Consider the following 25000-nt stretch of genomic DNA (forward strand, 5'->3'; position numbering starts at 1 on the left):
CTGTCAGGTAGATATGTAATTGTACAATGTGTAAGTCAGTCAGTTGGAGCTGTCACTGCACAATTGTATCTGTCAGTAGTGAAGAGATTGTAATATGTATAGCAGTGGCCATTCTAGTAGAGAACTTAGTGTTATTTGTCAGTCAGCTAGTGCTGTCACTGTATTTTATAGCCATCAGTAGAGATTTTACTATTCACTGTATTTGTCAGATGATGTGTCAGACTGGTAGAAATGTCACTTTACACTGTATCTGTCCATCGGATAGAAAAGTTGTTGTACTCTGTACATTTTACTCAGGTAGCAATGTTTGTGGTGTCCCTGTACACTATATCCGTCAGACCTAGACTGCTGGTGGTGTCACTGTATATTATATCTGTCAGACTGCTGGTGATGTCACTGTATGCTGTATCTGATGGGGATGTTACTGTATACTGTATCTGTCAGATTGATAATGATGTCCCTGTATACTGTATCTGTCAGACTGATGGTGGTGTCACTGTATATTATATCTGTCAGACTGCTGGTGATGTCACTGTATACTGTATCTGATGGGGATGTTACTGTATACTGTATCTGTCAGATTGATAATGATGTCCCTGTATACTGTATCTGTCAGACTGATGGTGGTGTCACTGTATACAGTATCTGTCAGACTGCTGGTGGTGTCACTGTATACTGTATATGTCAGACTGATGGTGGTGTCACTGTATACTGTATCTGTCAGACTGATGGTAGTGTCACTGTATACCGTATCTGTCAGACTGCTGGTGGTGTCACTGTATACCGTATCTGTCAGACTGATGGTGGTGTCACTGTATACTGTATCTGCCAGACTGCTGGTGGTGTCTCTGGTGTCACTGTATACTGTATTTGTGAGACTGCTGATGGTGTCACTGTATACTGTATTTGTCAGACTGCTGGTGGTGTCTCTATACTTTATCTGTTGTTACTTTTCTGTATCTGTCAGACTGATGGTGGTGTCACTGTATACTGTATTTGTTAGACTGCTGGTGGTGTCACTGTATACAGTATCTATCAGACTGATGGTGGTGTCACTGTATACAGTATCTGTCAGACTGATGGTGGTGTCACTGTATACCGTATCTGTCATACTGCTGGTGGTGTCACTGTATACTGTATCTGTCAGACTTATGGCGGTGTCACTGTATACTGTATCTGTCAGACTGATGGTGGTGTCACAGTATACAGTAACACCACCAGCAGTCTGACAGATACAGTATACAGTGACACCACCAGCAGTCTGACAGATACAGTATACTGTATCTGTCAGACTGATGGTGGTGTCACTGTATACAGTATCTGTCAGACTGCTGGTGGTGTCACTGTATACTGTATCTGTCAGACTGATGGTGGTGTCACTGTATACCGTATCTTTCAGACTGCTGGTGGTGTCACTGTATACTGTATTTGTCAGACTGCTGGGGGTGTCACTGTATACTGTATCTGTCAGACTGCTGGTGGTGTCACTGTATACCGTATCTGTCAGACTGATGGTGGTGTCACTGTATACTGTATCTGCCAGACTGCTGGTGGTGTCTCTGGTGTCACTGTATACTGTATTTGTGAGACTGCTGATGGTGTCACTGTATACTGTATTTGTCAGACTGCTGGTGGTGTCACTGTATACTGTATTTGTCAGACTGATGGTGCTGTCACTGTATACTGTATTTGTCAGACTGCTGGTGGTGTCTCTGTATACTTTATCTGTCAGACTATTTGTGATGTTACTTTTCTGTATCTGTCAGACTGCTGGTGGTGTCACTGTATACTGTATCTGTCAGACTGATGGTGGTGTCACTGTATACTGTATCTGTCAGACTGATGGTGGTGTCACTGTATACTGTATTTGTCAGACTGCTGGTGGTGTCACTGTATACTGTATCTGTCAGACTGATGGTGGTGTCACTGTATACTTTATCTGTCAGACTGATGGTGGTGTCACTGTATACTGTATTTGTTAGACTGATGGTGGTGTCACTGTATACTGTATCTGTCAGACTGATGGTGGTGTCACTGTATACTGTATCTGTCAGACTGATGGTGGTGTCACTGTATACTGTATTTGTCAGACTGATGGTGGTGTCACTGTATACTGTATTTGTCAGACTGCTGGTGGTGTCTCTGTATACTTTATCTGTCAGACTGATGGTGGTGTCACTGTATACTTTATCTGTCAGACTGATGGTGGTGTCACTGTATACTTTATCTGTCAGACTGCTGGTGGTGTCACTGTATACTGTATCTGTCAGACTGATGGTGGTGTCACTGTATACTGTATTTGTCAGACTGATGGTGGTGTCACTGTATACTGTATCTGTCAGACTGATGGTGGTGTCTCTGTATACTGTATCTGTCAGACTGATGGTGGTGTCACTGTATACTGTATCTGTCAGACTGATGGTGGTGTCACTGTATACTGTATCTGTCAGACTGATGGTGGTGTCTCTGTATACTGTATCTGTCAGACTGATGGTGCTGTCACTGTATACTGTATCTGTCAGACTGCTGGTGGTGTCACTGTATACTGTATCTGTCAGACTTCTGGTGTTGTCACTGTATACTGTATTTGTCAGACTGCTGGTGGTGTCACTGTATACTGTATCTGTCAGACTGCTGGTGGTGTCACTGTATACTGTATTTGTCAGACTGCTGGTGGTGTCACTGTATACTGTATCTGTCAGACTGCTGGTGGTGTCACTGTATACTGTATCTGTCAGACTGCTGGTGGTGTCACTGTATACTGTATCTGTCAGACTTCTGGTGTTGTCACCGTACACCAGGGATGTCAAACTGGTGTTATTTGCAAAGAATCGATTAGTGTTGCCAAAGAATATGACATTAAAAGACTCTTGATACAATTCACAAACAGCAAACATAGCAATGACAATATATGTAGGTAGTGTGCTGCCTGTATGAGTTGCAGTTGTATGGAAAATGGCCCGCCACTCAAATGAGTTTGCCGTACACTCTGTCAGTCAGGCTGGTAATGATGTCACCAGGTCATGTGCTCAAGTTATCTCTTGCTAGTTGAAGAATATCGCAAAAAGTTCTAATAGAATCTGAAATAGACTTTTCTATGTCTTTAATGGGAAATGAAACCCACATTTCTTTTCTTTCATGAGTTAAGCAACTTTCTAATTTACTTCTATTATCAAATTTTCTTTGTTTTTTTGGTATCTTTATTTGAAAAGCAGGAATGTAAACTTAGGATACGGCCCATTTTTGGTTCAGCACTAGGTAGCGTTTGCCGATTGGTGGCTAAATAGATTTAATATCCCTTTAAGTTAACAGTACGCTCTCCATTTCTCACTGGATGGGAGGAAAAAGTTTAATTAGCAAAGGTATATCATAAGAGCAGGCCTCATAAATAATGAATGTACATACCTTTAAACATTTAGGGCCAGATTACAAGTGGATCGTTATTTAATGCTCCCGCTTGAGCATTAGCTGTGCTAGAAGTAAGCTTTTTTGGTGCTCGTCGGGTTGCGCTCATATTCCAAGTTGAAAGTAAACTGTTTTTCGCTTGCGCGCTAACCTGACGAGCGTGCAAAGCCGAACTTACATTATCGCTCGCGCAATAACCTATTTCCCCCCATAGAAGTCAAAAGAGCAAAGAAAGTAACCTAATACCCTACTCGCGAGCAAACATGATTGCATATTCTGAAGTGCGCTAACACAACATGAAAATATGAATATTTCACATTCCAATGTTCTTCACATAGCCGAATATGTTTTATTTATTAATACATATTTCTACATATATATATGATGGTATTTTGGTACAATTATACCTATATATAATCATACATTTATAGATATATGATATATACAAAGGGTTTTAATGCACTTATATATATGTCTATATATGTATTTATATGCATATATGTCTGTAAATACATATATTTATATATACATATAAATTCATATATACATACCCATCTTTAGACATGTATATGTATGTATGTCTATGTTAGAGCCCTTTGTCTGCCTTTTTTTTTTCCTTATAACTTTTTTGTGCAATTTTGTTTTGAATCATTTTTATAAGATGGTGTTATTAGTGTAACTGTACTTTTGTAATGTATTTTGTGACACTTTTTTGTTTGCAAAACAGTTAACCGGAGCTCTGAGGACGTATTAATCTGACTTGCGCTCAAGCGATTGCGTTTACTTTCGACTTGTAATACAAATGAAAAACCAGACCTGCAAATACCCTTGATAATCCCCTTTTCACTCGCACGTAACTGTTAGCGTTCCACTCGTAATCTAGCCCTTAATTGGGGTTTTTTATTGTGAGTTTAAGTCCCCTCTAATGATATGACTGTTTAAAAAGTTAAAAAGGACCAATAAATACAATAGATCTGCATAATCAAGTGCATAATAAATAGACAATGCAATAGCACTTATTCTGATTTGTAAATGAGCAGTACATATTATTTTTTCTGAAAAACTTCAAAATTTACCTCAATTTGCTGCTCCCTGTATCATGTGACTGCCATTAGCCAATCACAGACTCGTATAACTATACCCTGTGAACTCCTGCACATGCTCAGTAATAGCTATTGCCTCAGAAAGTGTGCATAAAAAGACTGTGTACATTTTGATAATCAAGGTAAATTGGAAAGTCTTTTAAAACCGCATGCTCTATCTGAATCCTGACTTTACTTGCACTACTGAGTCCAGTGTTTACCACTAGTGCTGTCATTTATTACTCCCATATCAGTTTAAGAATGGCTGCAAATATGCTCGCAGACACTTTGTGCTGCAGTTCTCTGGCCTAACTACATGCAGCTTAGTGTACAGAATTCACTAAGAGTTCCCTCTAGCCTCTCCAGTTTCATTGTCCTCACCATACTTACACCTTTACCACTTCTTATTTATTGTATGAAGTTAAAGAATGGAGAGAAGAGTCAGCAACCTGAAATAATGCAGAAAATGTAGAGGATTAGAGCAAGAGACGGCTGGAGTTGGAAAGCTTATATCACTGCAGGAGCACATTTACATCTTGCTAATAACAAAGCTTTAAAAGCCGTTGGAATCTTATTTATATACATATCTTATGTGATGCACTGCTTAAAAGGACATGGAACATACATTTTTTTCTTTCATGGTTCAGATAAAGCAGACAATTGTAAACACATGTTCTTTGTTTTCTTGGTATCTTTTGTTGAAAAGCAGTGACTTAAGTTTAGGAGTGTGCACGTGTCCGGGGCACTATATCGTAGCAGTTTTGCAAGAGCACTAGATTGCAGCACTATTTCCACCTACCTAGGTATCTCTTCAACAAAGAATGCCATGGGAACGAAGATATTTGATAATGGAAGTAAATTGGAAACTTTTTTAAAACTTGTATGCTCTGTCTGAATCACAAAATAAAATGTTTGGGTTTCATATCCCTTTAAAGGGACAGTGTAGTCAAAATTGAAATGCACACTGGTATTACCAAAAATGCTTCTAGTAAAAGCTGTTGGTGCCTTGTTTCATGTACTGTGTCACAATGACACAACAGGCTCTTTAATATGCTGGTGCCCTGTTCATATCTAGATATCCTCCACGTGCCTATGCACAGTAAAAGCTTTCACTAGAAGATGTTTGGTAATAGAAGTGTATTGCAAAAATGCATCTATTCAAAATTAAATTGTGCTCATGTGCATTTCAGTTCTGTTTAATCCCTCTATATACAAATAACAATAATATGATGGACATATTCTTAAAGGGACAGTACACTGTAAAATTGTTTTTCCATAAATGTATTTTAATTGACTTGTTATACCAAATGCAGAGTATAAAATATTTGAGAAATTGCATTTTCGGGTTTATTTGTGTATCTGAAGTAGCTGGTTTTGTGCTTTGAAACCACAGCCTATTACAATGGGTTGAGCTTCAGGTAATATCAGATCTCATTATGTTATCACTTTCATGTACACAAACTTGCTTCCTTATCTTATATTTGTCTGGAACACCAAAGCTCAATACATAGAGAGAACAATGGCAAATTATCATTTTATTACTTAACTATCATGCCCCCCACTGACAGTGTAATCTCTTCTGCTGGCTGTGTTTATTTAGGCTTGTCAATAGCATATACGCCAGTATCAAAACTTTCAGTATAGGTTGGGAAACCACAAGCTAAATCAGCTATTTCAAATGCTGAAATATGAGTAAAGGAACTACTTACAACCAATTTAATACACTCTAGCAGGTAAAAAGGATCATTGGGAATAATTTAAAGGGGAGAAAGTTTTTGGGTGAACTGTCCCTTTAAATGTAAGACATCTGCCTGGGTGCTAGATATACAGCTACTAGCAGGCATATACACAGAATCAAAAAGTTGCACAAAACACATAAAAAAAGTACATTTAATAAATAGAATACATCCTTCTATGTAAAGAACATTGGAATGTGAAATATTCATAATTCATGTTGTGTTTTACGCACTTGAATAACCCACAATTGGGTTAGAGTGCAAATATGGGTGTTAGTTTTCCCCCCAGTGTTTGTGCTCCATTGAAGTCTATTGGAGAATATGTTAACGCGGTTGCGCTATTTAAAGTTTTGCTCTTCCGCTATCTTTTTTTATTTTCAACTTGTAATAAGAGCGCAACCCAACGTGCGCAAAAATTCTCCGTCTAGAGAAGTTAAAGTGTGAGTGGGAGCACAAAATTGTGTTCCACTCGTAATCTAGCCCTAAATATGTATTGTAGTGCAAAAAATCTATTCAATTGCCACATTTTATGTCGTTTTTTACATTTCTAAGTATTTCTTTAAACTTTGCTACAGCGTTAAAAGGACGCTAAACCCAAGTTTTTTTCTTTCATGATTCAGATAGAGCATGCAACTTTCTAATTTACTCCTATTATCAATTTTTCTTCGTTTTCTTGCTATCTTAATTTTAAAAGCAGGAATATAAGCTTAAGAGACGGCCCATTTTTTGGGGTCATAACCTCGGTTACGCTTACTTTTTGGTGTTAAAATATAGCCACCAATAAGCAAGCACTATCCAGGGTCCTGAACCTAAATGGGCTGGCTCTTAAGCTTTAAATTCCTGCTTTTTAAATAAAGATAGCAAGACAACTAAGACAATTTGATAGTAGGAGTAAATTAGAAAGTTGCTTAAAATTGCATGTTCTATCTAAATCATGAAAGAAAAAAATGTATGTTCAGTATCCCTTTAAAGGGTTATTATCGTGCAAACAATACACAAAGACGTTAAACTCATAGTTAAAGCACCACCCGTGAGCTGCAGATAACTACTTGCCCCAAATGGAAATGGACAGTGAACCAATCAGTAGTGGTACTTCAACTACGTGTTTAACCCCTTTGCAGGTTTTAGCACATATTTTTGCTGGGTTGCTAGTACTAAAATTACACACTCGAGTGAATTAAAAGCATAGTCAAAGTTGAGCACTTGGGGGCTGTGCACTACTGCTCTAGATAAGGATATAGCCAGTGAGCCAATCAGGAGCAACATATGCTTTAGTCACTTATCAGGAGTTTAACACACACTGAGATAAGGGTTTTTGTTTAAAAAATAAAATACTCTAACAAGAGAGTTGATTTTTTACACTAGAGGTGCACTGTTCTCAAATCGATTTTTATTAACCCATATGAAAATGCATTGTTTTTAACATGTTGGCTTTATTTGCAGAAAAAAACATTTTTGTGTACTTTTTACTAATGCTCATACTTGAACCAATAAGTGTCAGCCAAATGAGCCTTATGACTTGAAAGAAGCAGACTGCTGATACAGTTGTTTTTGTTTCAAATTACTTCTAAAAAGCTGTTACTTAACATTATTTTCATTAAAAAAAACAAAACACTGAATGTTTATATGCTGTTCTTCCATATGGATAAAAGTAGGAATTTTATAGCTCTTATTTTAAATGAGCAGTAAAAAAAAAAAAATTCTAACAAATTTCAAAATTACAATTTGCTAACCCGTAGTATCATGTGACAGCCATCAGCCAATCATAGACTCATATGTATACACTGAATTCTTGCACATCCTCAGTAGTAGCTGTACACAATTTGATAATGGAAGTACATTGGAAAGTTTCTTAAAGGGATAGAAAGGTCACAATTGAAATGTGCATGGGTGCACTTCAGTTTTAAATAGAAGCATTTTTCAAATATACTCCCCATTAGCAAAAATGCTTCTAGTAAAAGCTATTAATGGTTTTCAGCGGCATACGCACATATGCTGTGTGTGTTGTGCACCAGTATTTAGACAACTCATCTTCTCATGAAGTTAGCAGTGGCTTATATGACACAAATAAAGTTTTCACGGACAATACACACCACCACCAGCTCTCTTAAAGGGATACTAACCCCACATTTTTCTCTCATGATTCAGATAGAGCGTGCAATTTCAAGCAACTTTATAATTTACTCCTATTATCAATTTTTCTTTGTTCTCATGCTATCTTGATTTGAAAAAGCAGTAATAAAAAATTAGGAGCCGGCCCATTTTTAGTTCAGCACCTTGGTAGAGCTTGCTGATTGGTTTGATACATTTAGCCACAAATCAGCAAGTGCTACCCAGGTGCTGAAAAAAAAATGTCCCGGCTCTAAAGCTTACAGTACTGCTTTTTCAAATCAAGATAGCATGAGAACAAAGAACAATTGATAATAGGAGTAAATTAGAAGGGTGCTTAAAATCTCATGCTCTATCTGAAAAAAAAGTGGGTATAGTATCCCTTTAACTTGAATACTGTGGCAAGGACCCTCACAGCAGCATATGTGAGTATGCTGCTTAAAACCAGTAATACATTTTACTAGAAGCATTTTTGCTAATGGAAGTAAATTGCGAAAATGTTTTGATATAAAATGGAAGTGCACCCATGCATATTTCAATTGTTTCCTTTCCATCCCAACTGCACATGCTATCTGAATCATTAAAGTTTAATTTTGGCTTTCCTATCCCTTTAATTCCCATAAAACTACTGTGCACTCTAAGAACTAGAAATATGTACAGAAGTGGCATTCTGCTGATCTGCTAATGGCACACAATTCTACTAAACTACACAGAGTTGTATATTTATTTATTTTTTCCATAAAGAGCTACTTGTAATATTGGTAGCTGAACAATAAACACTCTGAAGAGAGAATGCTTTGTGAAGCAATGACCTGTTCACAACATTGGTTCCATTGTGAGCGAGGATGGATACATGAATGTCTGCTCCCCTCACCACCCCTCATACACTGTAGCTTCAGAAAAAAAAAGCACAAGCACCGTACATCAGGAGCAGACTTACTGAACAGAGGGCCGTAAGCACGTGCACCGTACATCAAGAACAGACTTGCTGAACTGAGGGCCCTAAGCACGTGCACCGTACATCAAGAACAGACTTGCTAAACTGAGGGCCCTAAGCACGTGCACCGTACATCAGGAACAGACTTACTGAACAGAGGGCCCTAAGCACGTGCACCGTACATCAGGAACAGACTTACTGAACAGAGGGCCCTAAGCACGTGCACTGTACATCAGGAACAGACTTACTGAGCAGAGGGCCCTAAGCACCTGCACCGTACATCAGGAACAGACTTACTGAACAGAGGGCTCTAAGCACGTGCACTGTACATCAGGAACAGACTTACTGAGCAGAGGGCCCTAAGCACGTGCACCGTACATCAGGAACAGACTTACTGAGCAGAGGGCCCTAAGCACGTGCACCGTACATCAGGAACAGACTTACTGAGCAGAGGGCCCTAAGCACGTGCACCGTACATCAGGAACAGATTTACTGAACAGAGGGCACTAAGCACGTGCACTATACATCAGGAACAAACTTACTGAACAGAGGGCCCTAAGCACGTGCACCGTACATAAGGAACAGACTTACTGAGCAGAGGGCCCTAAGCACGTGCACCGTACATCAGGAACAGACTTACTGAGCAGAGGGCCCTAAGCACGTGCACCGTACATCAGGAACAGACTTACTGAGCAGAGGGCCCTAAGCACGTGCACCGTACATCAGGCACAGATTTACTGCGCAGGGTGCCCTAAGCACCTGCACCGTACATCAGGAACAGATTTACTGAACAGAGGGCCCTAAGCACGTCCACCGTACATCAGGAACAGACTTACTGAACAGAGGGCTCTAAGCACATGCACCGTACATCAGGAACAGACTTACTGAACAGAGGGCCCTAAGCACATGCACCGTACATCAGGAACAAACTTACTGAACAGAGGGCCCTAAGCACGTGCACCGTACATCAGAAGCAGACTTATTGAACAGAGGGCCCTAAGCACGTGCACCGTACATCAGGAACAGACTTACTGAGCAGAGGGCCCTAAGCACGTGCACCGTACATCAGGAACAGACTTACTGAGCAGAGGGCCCTAAGCACGTGCACCGTACATCAGAAGTAGACTTACTGAACAGAGGGCCCTAAGCACGTGCACCGTACATCAGGAACAGACTTACTGAACAGAGGGCCCTAAGCACGTGCACCGTACATCAGGAACAGACTTACTGAACAGAGGGCCCTAAGCACGTGCACCGTACATCAGGAACAGACTTACTGAGCAGAGGGCCCTAAGCACGTGCACCGTACATCAGGAACAGACTTACTGAACAGAGGGCCCTAAGCACGTGCACCGTACATCAGGAACAGACTTACTGAGCAGAGGGCCCTAAGCACATGCACCATACATCAGGAACAGACTTACTGAACAGAGGGGTCTAAGCACGTGCACCGTACATCAGGAACAGACTTACTGAACAGAGGGGTCTAAGCACGTGCACCGTATATCAGGAACAGACTTACTGAACTGAGGGCCCTAAGCATGTGCACCATACATCAGGAACAGACTAACGGCTAGATTTAGAGTTTTGTCGGTAACGACCCGCGTAGCTAACGCTGGCTTTTTTCTGGCCGCACCTTTTAAATACCTCTGGTATTGAGAGTCCACAGAATGGCTGCGTTAGGCTCCAAAAACGGAGCGTAGAGCATATTTAATGCAACTTCAACTCTCGATACCAGAGTTGCTTACGGACGTGGCCAGCCTCAAAAACGTGCTCGTGCACGATTCCCCCATAGGAAACAATGGGGCTGTTTGAGCTGAAAAAAAACCTAACACCTGCAAAAAAGCCGCGTTCAGCTCCTAACGCAGCACCATTGTTTCCTATGGGGAAACACTTCCTACGTCTGCACCTAACACTCTAACATGTACCCCGAGTCTAAACACCCCTAACCTTACACTTATTAACCCCTATTCTGCCGCCCCCGCTATCGCTGAGCCCTGTATATTATTTTTAACCCCTAATCTGCCGCTCCGTAAACCGCCGCTACTTACATTATCCCTATGTACCCCTAATCTGCTGCCCCTAACACCGCCGACCCCTATATTATATTTATTAACCCCTAATCTGCCCCCCACAACGTCGCCTCCACCTGCCTACACTAATATAATATTATAATTATATTATAGCTATTTTAGGATTAATATTTATTTTACAGGTAACTTTGTATTTATTTTAACCAGGTACAATAGCTATTAAATAGTTAAGAACTATTTAATAGCTAAAATAGTTAAAATAATTACAAATTTACCTTTAAAATAAATCCTAACCTAAGTTACAATTAAACCTAACACTACACTATCAATACATAAATTAAATACAATTCCTACAAATAAATACAATGAAATAAACTAACTAAAGTACAAAAAATAAAAAAGAACTAAGTTACAAAAAATAAAAAAATATTTACAAACATTAGAAAAATATTACAACAATTTTAAGCTAATTACACCTACTCTAAGCCCCCTAATAAAATAACAAAGCCCCCCAAAATAAAAAAATGCCCTACCCTATTCTAAATTACTAAAGTTCAAAGCTCTTTTACCTTACCAGCCCTGAACAGGGCCCTTTGCGGGGCATGCCCCAAGAAGTTCAGCTCTTTTGCCTGTAAAAAAAAACATACAATACCCCCCCCCAACATTACAACCCACCACCCACATACCCCTAATCTAACCCAAACCCCCCTTAAATAAACCTAACACTAAGCCCCTGAAGATCTTCCTACCTTATCTTCACCATACCAGGTTCACCGATCGATCCAGAAGAGCTCCTCCGATGTCCTGATCCAAGCCCAAGCGGGGGGCTGAAGAGGTCCATGATCCGGCTGAAGTCATCATCCAAGCGGGAGCTGAAGAGGTCCATGATCCGGCTGAAGTCTTCATCCAAGCGGGAGCTGAAGAGGTCCATGATCCGGATGAAGTCTTCTATCAACGGCATCTTCAATCTTCTTTCTTCGGGAGCCATCATCTTCCATCCGACGCGGAACATCCTCTTCTCCCGACTCCTACTAGCCGAATGACGGTTCCTTTAAATGACGTCATCCAAGATGGCGTCCCTCGAATTCCGATTGGCTGATAGGATTCTATCAGCCAATCGGAATTAAGGTAGGAATATTCTGATTGGCTGATGGAATCAGCCAATCAGAATCAAGTTCAATCAATTTATTTAAGGGGGGTTTGGGTTAGATTAGGGGTATGTGGGTGGTGGGTTGTAATGTTGGGGGGGGGGGGTATTGTATGTTTTTTTTTACAGGCAAAAGAGCTGAACTTCTTGGGGCATGCCCCGCAAAGGGCCCTGTTCAGGGCTGGTAAGGTAAAAGAGCTTTGAACTTTAGTAATTTAGAATAGGGTAGGGCATTTTTTTATTTTGGGGGTCTTTGTTATTTTATTAGGGGGCTTAGAGTAGGTGTAATTAGTTTAAAATTGTTTTAATATTTTTCTTATGTTTGTAAATATTTTTTTATTTTTTGTAAATTAGTTCTTTTTTATTTTTTGTACTTTAGTTAGTTTATTTCATTGTAGTTATTTGTAGGTATTGTATTTAATTAATTTATTGATAGTGTAGTGTTAGGTTTAATTGTAGGTAATTGTAGGTATTTTATTTAATTTATTTATTGATAGTGTAGTGTTAGGTTTAATTGTAACTTAGGTTAGGATTTATTTTACAGGTAATTTTGTAATTATTTTAACTAGGTAGCTATTAAATAGTTCTTAACTATTTAATAGCTATTGTACCTGGTTAAAATAAATATAAAGTTACCTGTAAAATAAATATAAATCCTAAAATAGCTATAATATAATTATAATTTATATTGTAGCTATATTAGGATTTATTTTACAGGTAAGTGTTTAGCTTTAAATATGAATAATTTATTTAATAAGAGTTAATTAATTTCGTTAGATTTAAATTATATTTAACTTAGGGGGGTGTTAGTGTTAGGGTTAGATTTAGCTTTAGGGGTTAATACATTTATTAGAATAGCGGTGAGCTCCGGTCGGCAGATTAGGGGTTAATGTTTGAAGTTAGGTGTCGGCAATGTTAGGGAGGGCAGATTAGGGGTTAATACTATTTATTATAGGGTTAGTGAGGCGGATTAGGGGTTAATAACTTTATTATAATAGCGGTGCGGTCCGGTCGGCAGATTAGGGGTTAATAAGTGTAGGCAGGTGGAGGCGACGTTGAGGGCGGCAGATTAGGGGTTAATAAATATAATATAGGGGTCGGCGGTGTTAGGGGCAGCAGATTAGGGGTACATAGCTATAATGTAGGTGGCGGCGCTTTGCGGTCGGCAGATTAGGGGTTAATTATTGTAGGTAGCTGGCGGCGACGTTGTGGGGGGCAGGTTAGGGGTTAATAAATATAATACAGGGGTCGGCGGTGTTAGGGGCAGCAGATTAGGGGTACATAAGTATAATGTAGGTGGCGGTCGGCAGATTAGGGGTTAAAAAAATTTAATCGAGTGTCGGCGATGTGGGGGGACCTCGGTTTAGGGGTACATAGGTAGTTTATGGGTGTTAGTGTACTTTAGAGCACAGTAGTTAAGAGCTTTATGAACCGGCGTTAGCCCAGAAAGCTCTTAACTACTGACTTTTTTCTGCGGCTGGAGTTTTGTCGTTAGATTTCTAACGCTCACTTCAGACATGACTCTAAATACCGGAGTTAGAAAGATCCCATTGAAAAGATAGGATACGCAAATGACGTAAGGGGATCTGCGGTATGGAAAAGTCGCGGCTGAAAAGTGAGCTTTAGACCCTTTTTTGACTGACTCCAAATACCGGCGGTAGCCTAAAACCAGCGTTAGGAGCCTCTAACGCTGGTTTTCACGGCTACCGCCAAACTCCAAATCTAGGCCTTACTTAGCAGAGGTCCTTGAGGTAAAATATTTTTTGGGGCCTCCCAAGGTAACTCCTTAGTCAGCAATAGTAATAAAATACACGATTTTGAGGATCGATAGATTTGCAACCTGCACTAATAAAAGGCTCCCCTGCATTAGGATTGTACACATTCTGCACAGTGCACAAGCCTATGTATATACCGGCTGTTGTGAGCCCTCTCAGCACTTGGGCCCTGGTGCCACTCATCTGCTGGCTGTATCAATGGTACATAAGGCATTAGGAATAGTTTATTGTACATATAGCTGTGTTTATCCTATGTTGAAAAGCAAAAAGGTATGCTTGGTAGTGTGCACGTGTCTGCAGCACTATATAGAAGCAGTTTTGCAACAATGTTATACATTAACAAGAGCACTAGATGGCAGCACTATTTCCTTTCATGTAGTGCTTCAGGCATGTGCACGCTACCTACCTAGATATCTCTTTAACAAAGAATTCAAAGAGAATGAAGCAAATTTAATAATAGAATTAAACTGGAGACTTTTTCTAAAATGTTTATTCTCTATCTGAATCATGAAAGACAATTTTGCGGTTAATGTTCCTTTAAACACTAACACACACCTATGAGATATCTGGTCTGTGCCACCTCACTACCACATGTAATCACAGCTATGCCTATAATAAACTATTCCTAATGGATCTAGAATTGTTACTGATTCATAGGTGATATAGCAAGTGTACAGCAGTATAACTGTGTAGCCTGAGCTATTTCTGTCCTGTATGTGTGTAAATAAAGCAGTGTTATTGTTTATAGTCAGCCACTCCTAGTGTGTGTGTATAGCAGTGATAGCGTATAATGATGTATTCCTATTGCATGTCTATAGTCATATGACTGTATAATTGTAATCATTCCCAACCTTTTATAGCAACAAGGCACAAATCAATGAGAAAAATCATTTCACAGCACACACACATTTTCATCTTAATAGACAACTCATAAATGTCATATTTATGTACATTTTATACACAAATTAACTGAATGATCTATACCACAAAGTGCTATTTTTTATGACCAAGCATCATTTTAATGTTCAGAAGTGAACAACTGACTGGTTGCCTCAGCTACGCCCTTTTTGAAGGCATATTTATATTGTTTACGCTGGCTAAACACCTCTGTTACAGTCGCTAACCCCTCTGCATATGAGCAGCAGTGCTTTTGTGTATAGTGAGCTATTGTGTGTGTGTGTGTGTGTATCTAGCGGTGTCATTTATATTGTGAGATATTCCTGTGTGCTTATATCCTAAACGTTCTTGTTAAAGGAACACATGCTTTGCTTCATCCAAAAGAAGAATTTTAAAATGTATTATGTTTCTTGTTATTTAATTACTTGACTCACTTTATTGCTATATTCGCTTTATTGCGGTGTTCTGGAACCAAACCTGCAGTATTTCCGAGGTACACCTGTGTGTATGTGTGTGTGTGTGTGTGTATATGTGTGTGTGTGTGTGTGTGTGTGTGTATATGTATGTATATATATATATATATATATATATATATATATATATATATATATATATATATATATATATATATATTATATGTGTATATATATTTATGTATGTATATGTGTGTGTTTGTATGTATATATATATATATATATATATATATATATTTTTTTTTTTTTTAATACATACCTCAATATCTTCTGGATGATTTTTGGGATGTAGAAGGTTAAAAGACTGTGGGCAATGGTATTTTGTGGGGCCACACATGGAAGGGGAGAGGTTATAGACAGAACTTGGGTGTATATAACCAGAGTGTGGTCAGTCCTTTAGAACCGGGGTACCGAGGGGCTGTGGGCTATACGTCCCAACCCATAACAGTCCCACAGGATGAGGGACAGTTAGGAGAAATGTGATTTAAAGATTCTTGCTACTACACAAAACCTTGAAACTCTGACCATTTGTCTAGGGACCTGTTGCACCCGGACATGCTCTTCCTGTTACCTTCCAACTATAACTGAACAGCTTAAACCTAAACATTTTCTCATGCAAATATTTAAGTAGTGCTATTTCATATGCATGTTTTTTGTTTTAACCATCCCTTTAAGGTAAAATATCATCTTCCAAAATGCTGCAGACAACATTCTTACAAAAAAAAGCCCTAGAACAATCCACTGTGATGTTGCAGAGTAATTTGTAATTTGGAGTTTGTTTGCAGCACGTGTTGAATACAAGATTTTAGTAGAATATTGCACACAATGACTATATACGGGCTATATACATACAGACTATATACAAGCTATATACATACAGACTATATACAGGCTATATACATACAGACTATATACAGGCTATATACATACAGACTATATACAGGCTATATACATACAGACTATATACAGGCTATATACATACAGACTATATACGGGCTATATACATACAGACTATATACGGGCTATATACATACAGACTATATACGGGCTATATACATACAGACTATATACGGGCTATATACATACAGACTATATACGGGCTATATACATACAGACTATATACGGGCTATATACATACAGACTATATACAGGCTATATACATACAGACTATATACAGGCTATATACATACAGACTATATACAGGCTATATACATACAGACTATATACAGGCGTACCTCCGAGACATTGCAGGTTTGGTTCCAGACCACCACAATAAAGCGAATATAGCAATAAAGTGAGTCACACTCGTTTTTTTGTTTTCCATTGCATATAAAAGTTATATTTACACTATATTGTAATCTATTGAGTGTACAATAATATTATGTCTAAAAAAAAAATGTACACACCTTAATTACAAAATACTTTATTGCTAAAAATGCTATCTGTCTTCTAGGGGTTCAGTGAGTCATAATATTTGTGCTGGTGGTGTGTATATATAGTTATGTGTATATATGAGTATTTATGTGTTTATATGTGTATATATGTTGGAAAAATGGCACCAATAGTCTTGCTCAACACAAGGTTGCCACAAACCTTCAATTTGTTAAAAGAGCAATATCTGTGAAGCGCAATAACATGTGGTATGCCTGTACCTGGTATTGGTAAAGTTTTATTAATGCTGAATCCCTAGAGACCATCTACATATAAATACAAATAATTGTCTTTAAAAGCGTGCAGCCAACTATCTTGTAGTAGGGAGCCATGCCTAACCTAATAGACAGTGTGTATGTATGTGTATAGTATATCAGACATCCCAACCGGCAAAAACTCATTTCATGGAGGTGGCTTCTCCCGCTACTGCGCAGCCACGCCCCCCCCCCCTCCAAGTTTTATATCTTAGACACCTTGAAACCCTAAATAAGATAGAGACTTATCATTTAAGTAGCTTCCCACTGAAGTCACATAAAAAAAAGTAGTTTTATTGCACAACCACATACAGCAAATCTATTTTCCAGTGATCGTACGCTTGTTGAATGCTCAAATATTTTAGAATTCGAAGTTTAATTACGTGCAGTAAATAAGGTAGTATTTGTGTTTTTATTTTATTAGAATCAGTGGGGGCTTTTTGGTTACTGATGCATGCTTTGAGGGTTCTATAACGTCCCAGCAACTAAAGGCATTCCTTAAAGAAGCACTTTTCCGGATTTGGGCCACATTAGATCATAGTACTTGGAGTTTCAGGGAGATTGCATTCCATTTGCTGACATCAGGGAGCCGCTATTACAATCAGGGAGACTTGGGATGTCTGAGTATATTTTAGTACAAACTGTTATTTCAGTGCACAATCTATGCACTCACATATAGACAAACCGTATATATAGCACTATACTAAACACAGTAATGTTTGTTGTTTGTAAACACAATATCTTGTGTAAAAACCTTGCTGCAACATTACAACTCAAATCGCACAATACAAAAATATTTTCACTCTTTTCTCATCACATCCATGAGTTGCATGTAACTCTCATAGAGCTGCATTTATCCCATCACCACTCACCTCTCGCTGCATAGAATAAACTGCACTGCAGGCGCCAGAGGGGCACTCCTCCAGGGCCCCCAATGTCAACAGTGAGGTTATGAGATAGTGCAATGTGCATCTTGTATTTTGTTTATTAGAAGTGTTTATGGCATCAGGAGGACTAATATTATGTGTTATTCCTTATATAGGTATCACTGAATGTTGGCACAGGGGCAGGGCATACAGGTGAGGGGAATAAGGGCACTGGGCTGAGGGGCCCCATACATTTATCTTGCCCAGGGCTCTGTGAATGCTAAGGTTGGCCCTGCTGCATCACAAAAAAACACTTCAAAAAAGTATAGAAAAAAATATTAAAACAAATTATTAAAGGACCAGTAAATACAGTAAATTTGCACATAGAACAAGTGCATAATAAAAAGACAATGCAATAGCACTTAGTCTGAACTTCAAGTGAGAAGTAGATTTTTTTTCTGATGGATTTCAGTTATGTCTACTTCCACTGTGACAGCCATCAGCCAATCACAAATGCATATATGTATAGTCTGTGAATTCTTACACATGCTCAGTAGAGGCTGGTGACTCAAAAAGTCAAAATATAAATAGACTGCACATTTTGTTAATAGAAGTAAATTGGAGAGTTGTTTAAAATTGCATTCTCTTTCTGAATCATTAACGTTTAATTTTGACTTGAATGTCCCTTTAAATAAAAAACTCCATTGACAAGACATGAAACTTAACAAGAAACTCACACAGCGTTATTGGCACACAGTAACAAGGCCCTCAAGCATTACTGTATATAACAAGCTATCCCTGGTGTGTGTAACAGTATTATTACTGTATATCATGAGCTATCCCTGGTGTGTGTAACAGTATTATTACTGTATATCATGAGCTATCCCTGGTGTGTGTAACAGTATTATTACTGTATATCATGAGCTATCCCTGGTGTGTGTAACAGTATTATTACTGTATATCATGAGCTATCCCTGGTGTGTGTAACAGTATTATTACTGTATATCATGAGCTATCCCTGGTGTGTGTAACAGTATTATTACTGTATATCATGAGCTATCCCTGGTGTGTGTAACAGTATTATTACTGTATATCATGAGCTATCCCTGGTGTAGGTAACAGTATTATTACTGTATATCATGAGCTATCCCTGGTGTGTGTAACAGTATTATTAGTATATCATGAGCTATGCCTGGTGTGTGTAACAGTATTATTACTGTATATCATGAGCTATCCCTGGTGTAGGTAACAGTATTATTACTGTATATCATGAGCTATCCCTGGTGTGTGTAACAGTATTATTAGTGTATATCATGAGCTATCCCTGGTGTGTGTAACAGTATTATTACTGTATAACATGCGCTAACCCTGGTGTGTGTAACAGTATTATTACTGTATATCATGCGCTATCCCTGGTGTGTGTAACAGTATTATTACTGTATATCATGAGCTATCCCTGGTGTGTGTAACAGTATTATTACTGTATATCATGAGCTATCCCTGGTGTGTGTAACAGTATTATTACTGTATATCATGAGCTATCCCTGGTGTGTGTAACAGTATTATTACTGTATAACATGAGCTATCCCTGGTGTGTGTAACCGTATTATTACTGTATATCATGAGCTATCCCTGGTGTGTGTAACCGTATTATTACTGTATATCATGATTTATCCATGGTGTGTGTAACAGTATTATTAGTGTATATCATGAGCTATCCCTGGTGTGTGTAACCGTATTATTAGTGTATATCATGAGCTATCCCTGGTGTGTGTAACCATATTATTACTGTATATCATGAGCTATCCCTGGTGTGTGTAACCGTATTATTACTGTATATCATGAGCTATCCCTGGTGTGTGTAACAGTATTATTACTGTATATCATGAGCTATCCCTGGTGTGTGTAACAGTATTATTACTGTATATCATGAGCTATCCCTGGTGTAGGTAACTGTATTATTACTGTATATCATGAGCTATCCCTGGTGTGTGTAACAGTATTATTAGTATATCATGAGCTATGCCTGGTGTGTGTAACAGTATTATTACTGTATATCATGAGCTATCCCTGGTGTAGGTAACAGTATTATTACTGTATATCATGAGCTATCCCTGGTGTGTGTAACAGTATTATTAGTGTATATCATGAGCTATCCCTGGTGTGTGTAACAGTATTATTACTGTATAACATGCGCTAACCCTGGTGTGTGTAACAGTATTATTACTGTATATCATGCGCTATCCCTGGTGTGTGTAACAGTATTATTACTGTATATCATGAGCTATCCCTGGTGTGTGTAACAGTATTATTACTCTATATCATGAGCTATCCCTGGTGTGTGTAACAGTATTATTACTGTATATCATGAGCTATCCCTGGTGTGTGTAACAGTATTATTACTGTATATCATGAGCTATCCCTGGTGTGTGTAACAGTATTATTACTGTATAACATGAGCTATCCCTGGTGTGTGTAACCGTATTATTACTGTATATCATGAGCTATCCCTGGTGTGTGTAACCGTATTATTACTGTATATCATGAGCTATCCATGGTGTGTGTAACAGTATTATTAGTGTATATCATGAGCTATCCCTGGTGTGTGTAACCGTATTATTAGTGTATATCATGAGCTATCCCTGGTGTGTGTAACCGTATTATTAGTGTATATCATGAGCTATCCCTGGTGTGTGTAACCGTATTATTAGTGTATATCATGAGCTATCCCTGGTGTGTGTAACCATATTATTACTGTATATCATGAGCTATCCCTGGTGTGTGTAACCGTATTATTACTGTATATCATGAGCTATCCCTGGTGTGTGTAATCGTATTATTACTGTATATCATGAGCTATCCATGGTGTGTGTACCAGTATTATTAGTGTATATCATGAGCTATCCCTGCTGTGTGTAACCGTATTATTACTGTATATCATGAGCTATCCCTGGTGCGTGTAACCGTATTATTACTGTATCATGAGCTATCCCTGGTGTGTGTAACCGTATTATTAGTGTATATCATGAGCTATCCCTGGTGTGTGTAACCGTATTATTAGTGTATATCATGAGCTATCCCTGGTGTGTGTAACCGTATTATTAGTTTATATCATGAGCTATCCCTGGTGTGCGTAACAATATTTTTATTCTATATCATGAGCTATCCCTGGTGTGTGTAACTGTATTATTAATGTATATCATGAGCTATCCCTAGTGTGTGTAACAGTATTATTACTGTATATCATGAACTTATCCCTGGCTTGTGTAACAGTATTATTACTGTATATCATGAGCTATCCCTAGTATTTGTAACAGTATTATTACTCTATATCATGAACTTTCTCTGGTGTGTGTAGCAGTAGTATTACGGTGTATCATGAGCTATCCCTGGTGTGTTTAACAGTATTATTACTGTATAACATGAGCTATCCCTGGTGTGTGTAACAGTATTATTACTGTATATCATGCGCTAACCCTGGTGTGTGTAACAGTATTATTACTGTATATCATGCGCTATCCCTGGTGTGTGTAACAGTATTATTAGTGTATATCATGAGCTATCCCTGGTGTAGGTAACAGTATTATTACTGTATATCATGCGCTATCCCTGGTGTGTGTAACAGTATTATTACTGTATATCATGAGCTATCCCTAGTATTTGTAACAGTATTATTACTGTATATCATGAACTTTCTCTGGTGTGTGTGTAACAGTATTATTACTGTGTATCATGCACTATCTCTGGTGTGTAACAGTATTATTACTGTATATCATGCGCTATCCCTGGTGTGTGTAACAGTATTATTACTGTATATCATGAACTTTCTCTGGTGTGTGTAACAGTATTACTGTATATCATGAGCTATCCCTGGTGTGTAACAGTGTTATTACTGTATATCATGCGCTATCCCTGGTGTGTGTAACAGTATTATTACTGTATATCATGAGCTATCCCTGGTGTATGTAACAGTATTATTATGTATATCATGAGTTATCCCTGGTGTGTTTAACAGTATTATTACTGTATATCATGAGCTATCCCTGGTGTATGTAACAGTATTATTAGTATATCATGAGCTATCCCTGGTGTGTGTAACAGTATTATTACTGTATATCATGAGCTATCCCTGGTGTGTGTAACAGTATTATTAGTATATCATGAGCTATCTCTGGTGTGTGTAACAGTATTATTACTGTATATCATGAGCTATCCCTGGTGTGTGTAACAGTATTATTACTGTATATCATGCGCTAACCCTGGTGTGTGTAACAGTATTATTACTGTATATCATGCGCTATCCCTGGTGTGTGTAACCGTATTATTACTGTTTCATAAGCTATACTGCTGTAAGAGTATTAATACTGTATATTATGATCTGTCCCTGGTGTGTGTAACTATTGTTACTGTATATTATGAGCTATCCTGCTGTAAAATTATTATTACTGTATATCATGAGCTATGCCTAATTTACTCCTATTATCAATTTTCTTTGTTCTCTTGGTATCTTTATTTGAAAAGGCAGGAATGTAAGCTTAGGAGCAGCCCATTTTTGGTTCAGAACCCTTGGTAGCGCTAACTTATTAGTGGCTACATTTAGCCACCAATCAGCAAGTGCTTCCCAGGTGCTGAACCAAAAATGGTCCGGCTCCGAAGCTTACTTCCCTGCATTTTCAAATAAAGATACAAAGAGAACAAAGGATATTGTTAATAGGAGTACATTAAAAAAGTTGCTTAAAATTGCCTGCTCTATCTGAATCATAAAAGAAAAATAATTGTGTTTCATATTCCTTTAATGGTGTGTGTACAGCGGTGGTAATTCTGTGTTTATAGCTTTCCCTTTCACAGCAGCCACAACTCAGTGTACCAGCACCATACACTCTGCAATTGAAAAATTCTGAGCACCCTTATTTACCCCTTCCCTAATGTTTATGCTATTACATAAGCAGCCTGTAATTACTATTAGCTTCAGTTGTCACAACTAATCCGACTGCAAGAACAAAATAAACACACCCACTTTCTCACACTTCTGCCTTTGATTCCAAGCATTGGATTTTCTGCCAAACCTCATGTTTTATTTTTTTTTTATTTTTTTTTTATTTTCCTTCAATTTGCTATCACTGCTGGCCATTATGTTTCTCATCCTTCACTACTACTACAGATAACCTCACATCCGTGTATCTATTTATCAGACAGAGAAACGTATGACTTCCAACTCACCTTACCTTTACTGACCACCTGGCTACAATTTAACATAATATCAAGCTATAATTAGCTGATATTCATTTTTGTCAATGCTTGTTGCAAATTATCACTAAGGCAATATATTCTAAATTATGCCATGAGTTTGTATTTTGGATAAGCAACATTTTATAAATAACAGAGATAATGTTACAAAGCATTATACTGCCCCTACCTGGCTACTTTACAATGCCACCCAGCTGGCAACATTTTTCTATGGACAGCACTGATTACACACACTCACACACAATACATACACACACAATACATACACACATACAATACATACACACAGATATACACACATACTGTACACACACACACACACACACACACACACACACACATACATACATACACACACACATACACAATACATACACACACATACACAATACATACACAATACACACACACACACACATACACAATGCACACACACAAACACAATACACACACACACACATACACACACATACACACACACACACACATATATATATATATATATATAACACACATGCGCACACATACTGTATTGTAACCCCTTCAGAGTGATTGGTAAAATACTGATATTAATAGCAGTATTTGTATTTTGAGAATTTTTTTAAAAAAAATTTCTCCTCAAAAACTAAAAAATGGCGAGATTGTGTCAAAATACGGAAAACACTTATTTCCCTTATAGAAATCTGCATAATAAATGATAGGTGATTATAAAATACTATATGCTGCTAGCAGAGTAATCTGATTCGTATAGGCTGCAGGATTTATTTTTTAAAGTGAGCCCCAGCTAATGTTGCTCTCTCCAGCAAGCATCATTGCTTGCTATAAGAGATATCTTGCAACTCGCGGGGACAGACCCCTTTTTTTTATTGAATTTCGTCAGAGCGATTGTCAGCGTGTTTTTTTTTTTGTATCTGATCCAGCAAAGTTTTTAGAATAAGGCTCTATATATGAAGAGTGATTTTCTTGGGTGAGAATATAGCACTGTTTGCTGTGAGGGACACTCAATCAAAATTAAACTTTAATTATTCAGATAGAGCATGCCATTTTAAAAAACTTTCCAATTTACTTCTATTAACTAAATGTGCACATTCTTTTTATGTTTAAACATTTTGAGTCACTAGCTCCTACTGAGCATGTGCAAGAATAAGTGTGTATGCATTTGTGAATGGCTGATGGCTGTCACATGGTACGTGTATGCATTTGTGATTGGCTGATGGCTGTCACATGGTACAGGGGGAGTGGAAAGACACATAACTTTTAAAATTGTCAGAAAAAAAGATCTACTACTCATTTGAAGTTCAGACTAAGTGCTATTGCATTGTCTTGTTATCTTACATTTGTTGATTATGCAAATCTACTGTGTTGACTGGTCCTTTTTAAGCCAAATCTAGAACTGCAAATAACATTCACCTAGATCAGAAGTGCGGTATGGTTTTTGTTAGGCTCCCGCAAGCGGTTTCAGCCTCGCTAGCCTCACCATTCCTTATGTTATTAAATATTATTATGTGTTATTGTGTATAGTGAGGTATTACTGCTGTGGGTATATATAGTATGTATAGTGGATATTTGTTGCTGTGTGTGTATAGCAGTGCTATTGTGTATAGTTAC

The 25000-nt window shown here is 38.1% G+C and overlaps 1 protein-coding gene across 2 annotated transcripts in view; it reads left to right on the forward strand.

The window, feature by feature from the left end:
* ARHGAP23 (Rho GTPase activating protein 23) overlaps positions 1–25000 on the forward strand; it is a 289496-nt gene that overhangs the window by 51811 nt on the left and 212685 nt on the right. The gene's annotated exons all lie outside the window — the stretch shown is intronic.

Source organism: Bombina bombina, chromosome 1 (assembly GCF_027579735.1).
Source record: "Bombina bombina isolate aBomBom1 chromosome 1, aBomBom1.pri, whole genome shotgun sequence".
Lineage (NCBI taxonomy): Eukaryota > Metazoa > Chordata > Amphibia > Anura > Bombinatoridae > Bombina > Bombina bombina.